Below are 9042 nucleotides of genomic sequence, written 5' to 3'. Positions count from 1 at the left end.
GTGACGTGTCGGTACCCTCAAAGGAGGAGATTACCTACTTGGGATGTATCCTGGACAACAAGCTCTCAGGCAAAAAGATGGCTCTAAAAGTTATTTCTAAGGTCAATCAAAAGACCAAATTTTTAGCTCGCATCTCCCCAGTCATAAACAGTGCTACGCTGTTGATACTGGCAAATGCTCTAATTCAATGCCACTTCGACTACGCCTGCTCCTCGTGGTTCACAGCCACTGCAGCCAAACTTAAAACCAGACTTCAGACGGCCCAAAATAAACTGGTGAGGGTTGTCCAGGGCCTACACCCCAGAAGCTCTCTCCTCCGCTCTCACTTCCTCAGCCTCGGGTGGTTGAGAGTGGAGGAGAGGGTTTCTCATATCAAGCCGTGTATGGTCCACAGGATCATTAATTTGAAAGCCCCTGTGTACCTCTCTGGCTATTTCCGGAGGGTTAGCGAGGTTCACAGTCATTCCACCAGGGGAAGCTCAAATAACGTTGTTCCTTTTAAATTTAAAACCTTAATAGGTAAATTTACTTTTTTATAATCAGCAGCGATCCTGTGGAACAGTCTCCCTGAAAATATTAAAGATCTCAGGTCCAAACTCACGTATAAGTCCACCTTAAAACAGTGGCTACAGAGCGGCCCCTAAGGTTGGCCCTTTCTGCAGTAATTGATTCGAAATGATTATTGCAGAAGTGTAAAATGTTGTATTGTTTTTACATGTATATTTGTATGTGTATTTAGTAGGGATGGGTACCGTTCACATTTGAACCGATACCGGTACGGTACCGGTACCTGGAATTCGGTACGGTACCCAAAACGGTACCATTTTCGGTACTTTACACACTCTATTAACAAAAAAATTACAGTTGTAAAAAAAAAAAAAATCCAAACTTCTCAATTTCAACATTGTTCTTTATTTAGCACATTATTTATTTAGCACCAGACAAAATAAAACTCCTCCCTACAATACCTCCCTACCTCTCCCCTCCCAAACCAAGAGTTGTAGCAGCAAGGTTAGTTTAGTGGGGTTGGGGAAATAGTACTTGATGTCCAACACAGCTTCCAGCAGGGCCTGGTCTTCATCTTCAAAGAGCTCCCCAAGTGCTGAAAGTTTCTTCTGTTTATTGAGTGGTATCTGAAAATAAAAAAAGGCATCGTGATTCATCAAGCATTATTTGTGTTATCAATAGAAAGAAGTGTCAGTGCTATGCACATCTTAATAGAAATGACAATTGATTGTTAGTAACATAGCTTAGGCTACACTATGAATAACACACCCATTATCACTCGTCATTATGCAAAATAATAATTTACCTGAACCATATCCACCGCTGAGAAGAGGGTGAATCGTGTCCTCCTGTGCGGCTGTCACTGGCACATGGTTACCTAGCAATGAAAGCAAGAGTGCAACGTTAAATAACACGTCTCACGGTCGGTGATACGAGCTGATGATAATTATTATAGAACGTTAACAACGCTAAGCTATAAAGCTAACTCAGCCAAGAAGACAGTGAAAAGCCCTGTTATCTAACAACCACAACGGCAGTGAAACAACTTATCCAGCTAACGCTAGCAAATTAAATAACGTTACCTGATGTTGTAGAAGTCGATGCCTCTCTCAAGTTCCGTCATCATCCTCCTGCAAGACTTCAGCTAACGTTACAGCTGACGAGCTGAGGAGGTGGCTAACGTTAGCTGCCGTGCGGTGTCTGCTTCATTCACTCAGGTTATCTAACACGTTACAGTCTTCAGCATTTAGCTAAATACATCTTGTGTTTGACCATGCTTCCTCAAGTTTGAGGTGTTTCCCTAGTCAGCTTTGCAATTCACATCACAAATGTTGCAACCAGTGTTGTCTGAGTCTATCTTGGTAAAGTGTAGCCACAGCTTTCGGCTGGCCCTGTTTTGCTTTCAGGATCTTCAGGTAGAGTGACGTATTGACGTAACGCGCTCTCCCGTGTTGCCTTAAGGTTCCGTCGGAATTTCTATTTTACCCACTCTCTTTCTATTACTCAGTTGCGTTCAAGTACCGAAATTTGGTACCGTTCGTTTATATGTGAACTGGTACGGGGCAGTACCGACGTATTTCGGTCGGTGCCTGTAAAAGTACCGAGTTCGGTACCCATCCCTAGTATTTAGGTACGTGTACATGGGTGGAAGTGTGTACGCGTGTATTTATATACATATAGATGTTTTTTTTTTGTATTTATTTATATGTGTAACGCATGTAATGTCTAGTGTGTTCAATGTTCCTCGCGCACACACGCGCTCATACATGCACACATACATTCACTCCATTTGCTTCACTTCAAGGACCACAATGGAAATAAGCCCTCGGGCTTTGTTGTGTTTTATTCCCTTTGTTTCAATGAATCTGGTCTTACGCTGTATTTCTTGTGCCATTGTTTCAATAAAGTATTCAAGTATTCAAATAACGTGAAATGCGGGACCTGTCTGGAGCACTCTGAACATATATGTCTATATGAAAAGTCATAGAATGAACAATTGCTGCAAAAATCGACAAAAAAATAAACAAAATAATAGCCAGTCAGTGCCAGGTTCATTAAATTAAAGAAATAAAGTGATCAGATGCATTGTCTCCATCTTTCTGCTCATGGCATGCTGTGTGCTTGGGTGCAGCTAATTTCTCTCTCTCTCTGTGTGTGTGTGTGTGTGTGTGTGTGTGTGTGTGTGTGTGTGTGTGTGTGTGCGTGCGTGCGTGCGTGCGTGTGTGTTTTAATCACGTCATGATCACTACAACATGCAGTGAGGTTCAAATTTAATAAATAGCTACATCTCTGACACCTTGTGACAACCAAAGCACAGCAAATAGCGCTTCCCTGCCAATTCTGAAACACCAGATCTATGTTTATAGGGGGTAGCCTACATCAACTTAAACTGATCAAATTTGATGAAGACTGCAGAAACAGCAGTCGAAACATGTCAGGTACAAACATTGCCTAATTGGCCTTTATAGATGAACTATTCTATTTTTTTTTTCTTTTTAAGTGAGGGGGCAGAAAATTGAACTGAGGGTGCAAAGCCCCCTTTTGCCCCCTCGTGGCACCGGGCCTGCAATAAATACCACCGATTTACATGACTGTATTTCTAAAGTAGAGCCTCAACACACACATACCAGACACAAGACACAATGTAGATGATGTGGACTAACATCATCACACATGAATACAATTGGGCTAATTTAATTTACAAGACTCTCAGCTTTCCAGTCACACTCAATTTCTGCAATTCCAACATTGTTTAGGGGTCCTATATGCAGAAATATTCAGAATAGGCAAAAATAACACATTTAGGCCTTGGCCACACTGATCCGTCAGAAAATGGACAGAATTATTGAACGGACAGATGTCTGTCCGATGCATTGTTTTAACAGGCAGATGTGTCGGAAAGCTACATGTCATGACATGAGTATGACTGGTAGACTAACGTAACGTCACGTGAGGGTCTGTGTGTGGCTGTGGCTGGGGGAGTGTCTGTGCACTCCTCTTTGACTGCAACCCGATCTCCCAAAAAATTGTAAAATAGCAACGTTTCTGGACCAACGTTGCTATGTTACAATTTCGGCTCTGCTGTGTAAAATCAAGCGAGTACGTTATTAATTAGCCTCCTTCACCGCCTCGGCCGCCATCTTCTTTGAAAAGTTGAAACAAATCTCGGAACGCCTCCTCTCGAGACCTCGACTCTGATTGGCTAAACGGACAGTGACTATCCGACCATCCGACCATCCGATACGTCCATCCAGAAAAAGTTCATCCCTCTTCAACTTTCTGTCCATCAAAACGTATGCACATTTTCTGGATACGTACGCTTCTGAGTGCTCCACGGACAGTCGGACAGCTGTCATTGAAAATTAATGGAAGTGAACAGAGAAATGAACGCACAAGGACAGACACCACGGATCAGTGTGGCCAAGGCCTTATAATGCATGCATTTTTTGGGAAGAATACAATGGATTAGCATAAAGTGGGCATGTCTGTAAAGGGAAACTGGGGTACCAATAGAACCCATTATTATTCAGATATCTTGAGGTGACAGGTCAAGGGACCCCTTTGAATATGGCCATGTCCGTTTTTCCCTTTCCAAAACTGTGTCTAAGTTTGGAGCGGTATTTACTGCCCTTGCTGACAAGCTAGCATGTCCTGGTTGGTATCAATGGATGCCTTAGATCTTCTAGTTTCATATGATATCAGTAGCTTCGCTCTAGCTTTAAAAATGAACCTGCTACAACCCGGGCAGGGAGGGAGAGGTGACATGGAGGTGAGTGAGAAACGGTGAATAATGACATCACAACAGTCAAATCTTAATGTTAATATTCCTCTAATCTGGCGACAAAGTCGGCAACATTTTTTTTGGCGGCGACATTAGCCGCCAGATTTTTCGGCAGCCATCTTCCCCGATGTTGAATCGGTGGTTACGGCCTTGCAATGATGCTCCCGCGAGGTGGGGATGCTTTTTTTGCTGCTGGGCAGGGGTGCAAAACTCAGCATACCACCTGGACAAATGCGCAAGGCGGACTGTTATCTTGCCTGCGTTAAGGCAAGCGCAAACGGATGCGCAAGCGCTAATAGGGGATATCGCCTGTACGAAGATAGGGCCCACAGGGCGTTCAGGGGATGTATGACATGGGGATGGCCATCATATTTCCCTGATAATGTTCTGATGAATGCTATGAAAACAGGACACAACAACCTTAGCAGGCTAGCAGCCACCAGCCAGATGCTGGTAAAGTTGGATTTGCTTCACTCACCACCAGTGTTGGGCAAGTTACTTTAAAAATGTAATATACTACATATTACTAGTTACTTTTGTTTGAAAGTAATAAGTTACTTTACAATATTACTTTCTGTGTAGAGTAACTCGTTACTTATTACACTACTTTTGCATTACTTTTACCAAAATAACAGCAGCAGCAGAATGACATCGCTGCCCCAGACCATCCCGAAAAAGAATTTAAACCGTCTTCAAGTCAGTGTAAACAATTCTAAATTCTAAATTATATTATTTTCCTTTGTTATTGTCATCTATAGTGGGGGGGTTTTGCATAAAAACACACCGTTTGATTAGGAAATTATTGTATCTTTATTTAAATATGTGCTTTGATTAAAAAAAAGTAACTCAATTTGTAACTTTAGTTACTTGACCAAGTAACTGGTATACTATTACTGAAATCCTATAAGTAATAAGTTATATTACTGAGTTACTTATAAAAGTAATATATTACATGTACTGTAATATGTTACATTTGTAATGAGTTACCCCCAACACTGCTCACCACCAGCAAAAAACAACAACAACAAACAGTTAATCTAGTGAGTTGCTAGATAGACAGACTGACTGACTGACAAAAAACATTCACTAACCATTTGGCCATGGACAAAAATAATAATAATTGATGTAAAAACAATACAGGAAAGGCAATTTTGTAATGCAACTTAACACAGCCTTGAATAAATGAACCATTAACACAATGAAAATATATTGTTTCTTAATAGAGTGGTCTTGTTTGCCACCTTGTGGCTTTATTATGCAAGTGCAGGTGGGCTGTTACTTTATGGTTAGCCAGCAAATAAGTGTTATGTTTATGCTTATGCATAGCCTCACTGCAACCGGTTGCAGAGTAGTCTTCTTGTAGTCTCCAAATAGACGTGTGTTGAGTTCATCTCACGCATGGTTCTATAGGATTTCAGCTTGTCTAAAAAAAAGACTGGTAAAAGTAGAAATACTGATTCAACTTATTTACTCAAGTACAAGTTAAAGAAGTGTACAATGTACAGGCTCTGAAATGTACTCAAACGTATAAAAGTATAAAGTATTTCTATACCACCTGTTTCTGTTTAATATGATGCAAAGACTATTAAACTTGAAAGATCCAAACATGTTTTAAGATGTATATCAACACCTTAATAATCTGTGTGATATGGTTTTTCCACAAAAAAGTTAAATTATCAATTAACTAGTTTAATATGAATTAAAATGGCATCTCCTCCCTCATTAGGAGAGGGAGTTGTAGCCATTTCAGTGGTCTGTACAGACCAACTAGGGGGCGTGAAGGCGAATGGTCCGGACCAGTTGGTGTGGTCCGTCACTGTACCATGGACCACTGGTCTCTATCACTAGGGGTGCTAAAGCTAATGGTCCGGACCAGTTGGTGTGGTTGGTCAGTGTTCCTTCTGGTTTTAATGCATGGTCAGTGTACAGTCATACACTGACTAGTGTCCTTTAGAGCAGAGGTTCTCAAATGTTTTTCAGCCAAGGACCCCTTACAAGATAGAAAATATACCGCGGACCCCCTCATTCTGATTTGTGATTTTGGGCTAAGCTTAATTGTTTCCACGGTAACGTGCTTGACTTTTAATTTGATAGGTTTGTTATTAGAATGTAATCCATGAACCATTTTAGATTTAAAGCATAAACTATTTTCGTTGAACTATGAAGATTTTGCAAAAAATAATAATATATATATATATTTTATTACATTACATTTACATTACGTCATTTAGCAGACGCTTTTGTTTTGTCCAAAGCGACTTACAATATCACAATTTGTCAACAGTCCAGAAAACCACTATGCAACACAATAAATGACAGCCAAGATATTTTGATAGACTAGCACCATGTAGGAAGTAGTTTGAGAAGGAATAAGTAACATGTAGCATTTTCTTTTTAATTATAAAAAAAAAAAAAAAAAAAAAACTTTTTTTTTACTTGAAAACTTTTCGCGGACCCCCTGGCAAAGTGCCACGGACCCCCATTTGAGAACCACTGCTTTAGAGAGAGAGTGGTGTCAGTGGAGGACCAAAATGCGAGACTCATTAGCCAATGAACAGCCAGGAATGGGTCTTGCGCTACTTTTGCATGCTAAAATAAAGCTGATAATGTACAATTTGATTAAAGGGATGAAAAACTCTTTCAGAGTACAACACAAACTGTCTATTTTGCTGCAACTCGACAGTGCTGCTTAATCCAGGACCTTACTTCCTGGAACTCTTGAGAGTAAAAAAACTGGTCCATTGGAGTGAATGGAGATGTCGGGACTCTTCTATCTACATGGCTCTGACACTGACCATGGCCCCGACCACTTAGTGTGTGGTCAGTCACGTGGTCAGTCACGTGGTCGGTCAGTGTTCCTTCTCTTAATGCATGGTCAGTGTGAGAGAACCACGTTTGATTACAACAAGTTGTGTTATTTACACATCAACTTCCAACACTGTTAATTTGGTTCTGTTTCTAATGTTGCCGTTGGCTCAAACCCAACCAAACCACTGTTAATTTGGCTCTGTCTGCTGGCATTGGCGTTAGCCCGCCAGCTAGCTCCATCAAACCCAATATATGGACAATCATTGCTTTAGACTTATTTTGTGTGCACTGAATTCATAGTAACGTTAGCTAGACTAAGTTAGTTGCTTGCTTTTTATTGTATGTGTGATTATCAACCTGTTTCATATCAGGGACCTTTAATTTAGTCCACATTAGACCCATGGGCCCTTAACTTTGTGAAATCTGTCTCTGAAAAACTCAAATCTGAGAATTTTGTCATGTGATTTTGTCCTGAATTCTAAGACTGCATTGCAGGGATGCATGTAGGGAGATAACAGTGACACTATTATCAAAACAGTCATTCTCCTACACTGTGTTATTCATTCTCTATAATTGTGATTACTATACAGCAGTGATCAATCTTTTTCAGATCAGGGACCTCTAATTTAGTCCCCATTAGAGCCATGGACCCCTAACTTGGTGATATTTTGTCTCTGAAAACTCAAATATGAGCGTGTGTTAATTTGGTCAGATATGATCTTTGCCAGAATCGAATAGATTAAGAGTTTATTGCAATATGTTATTCTCAGTTTAACTGCAAATACGTGGAGTGCTGCTTTTGTGAAAATTGTTTACTACACAGTTGAAGAGTTTATTAATGATCATTATTTAAAATAGTAATAAATATTGCAATATGTACAATTTGACAGTGCTGTAAATGTTGTTGTTGCACAATGCATTGCACACACTTAATATGAATTAGGTTACTGTTGGTGAGCTCACTAATTGCACTTAATAGCCAAATGTTGAGAATATCATAAACAAGGAGACATGTCCATCAGCATTTTTTATGAAAAGGCCATATGTGCCTTCCTTACAAGGTAAAATAGTTGTAGTAGGGACTCTGATGAAGACACAGTAGTGTCGAAACGTTAATAAAAAACTTCATTATACACTTGATCTGTGTGCTCCAGTACCTTTTGGATTACATCCAAATATCTAAGTATCTGAAGTTGCCTTTTCTGAGAAGGACCAGACCAGCCTGCAGGGCTGCAGAGGTTGAGGCGCGCTACATCCTGCATGAACACTAATACACAACTCAATGTACAAGTTAAGGAAAGTAATTGTTTCCACTTAGCAGTCTAAGGGCCCTATCTTCGTACGGCGCAATCGTTTGCACTCTTATTGCTATCTTCCCAGCGTCTTAAGCTATCGTCTGCCTCCACCATCCAGTTTTGCGGTGGGATGACACAGGTGTAGGCATTGCCCAGGCGTGTCCGTGGGCCTCTAGCCTATCATATGTCTCGCGCAAGTGTCATTTAGCGCTCTGGCGAAGATACTGTCGGTTTGTTCCGAGCGCAAAGAGAGGTTTGGGCGTTGACCGTGCCAAAATAGGCATTCCAGCGCAATGTGTTGCCTTGGGAGCTCTCAATTTTAACGCCACCAAATAGCTGGTCTTAGCACAAAAAACACTCTATGCCAGGCATACGCCTGAGCGCAGACAGCTATTCTCCGGCGTAGTGCGGGAAATCCTCGCTTGGATAGGCCCATTACGCACGGCTCGCGCGCGGATGATTTTCAACTAACCTACACTGCAGAAAAAAAGCACCCTGATTTAACAATCAATTTGTTTGTCATGGTTTTGTGCGAAAAAGCAATTTGTGTTTTGAATTGGATTACCAGGGCAACGAGGGTCTGGCGGGGCGGGGGTCTGTGTGTACCGCGGCTAGTGTGCGGCTAGTGTGCCGTGTCCTGGAGGGGGGTTT

General features: G+C 41.1%; 1 long non-coding RNA gene across 1 annotated transcript; it reads right to left on the bottom strand.

The window, feature by feature from the left end:
* Nucleotides 1–999: 999 nt before the first annotated feature.
* On the bottom strand, nucleotides 1000–1908 carry LOC310800755. The gene is made up of 3 exons (XR_014553897.1): nucleotides 1590–1908; nucleotides 1313–1384; nucleotides 1000–1133 (listed from the first exon to the last, which is right to left on the bottom strand). It is a non-coding gene; the product is annotated as an uncharacterized lncRNA (long non-coding RNA).
* Between the last annotated feature and the right edge of the window lie 7134 nt (nucleotides 1909–9042).

The sequence above is a fragment of the Poromitra crassiceps genome, assembly GCF_964638095.1.
Source record: "Poromitra crassiceps genome assembly, contig: HAP1_SCAFFOLD_59, whole genome shotgun sequence".
NCBI classification, from domain to species: domain Eukaryota; kingdom Metazoa; phylum Chordata; class Actinopteri; order Beryciformes; family Melamphaidae; genus Poromitra; species Poromitra crassiceps.
Note: the sequence above shows the minus strand (reverse complement) of the source record. Positions and strands in the feature narration are given on the sequence as shown.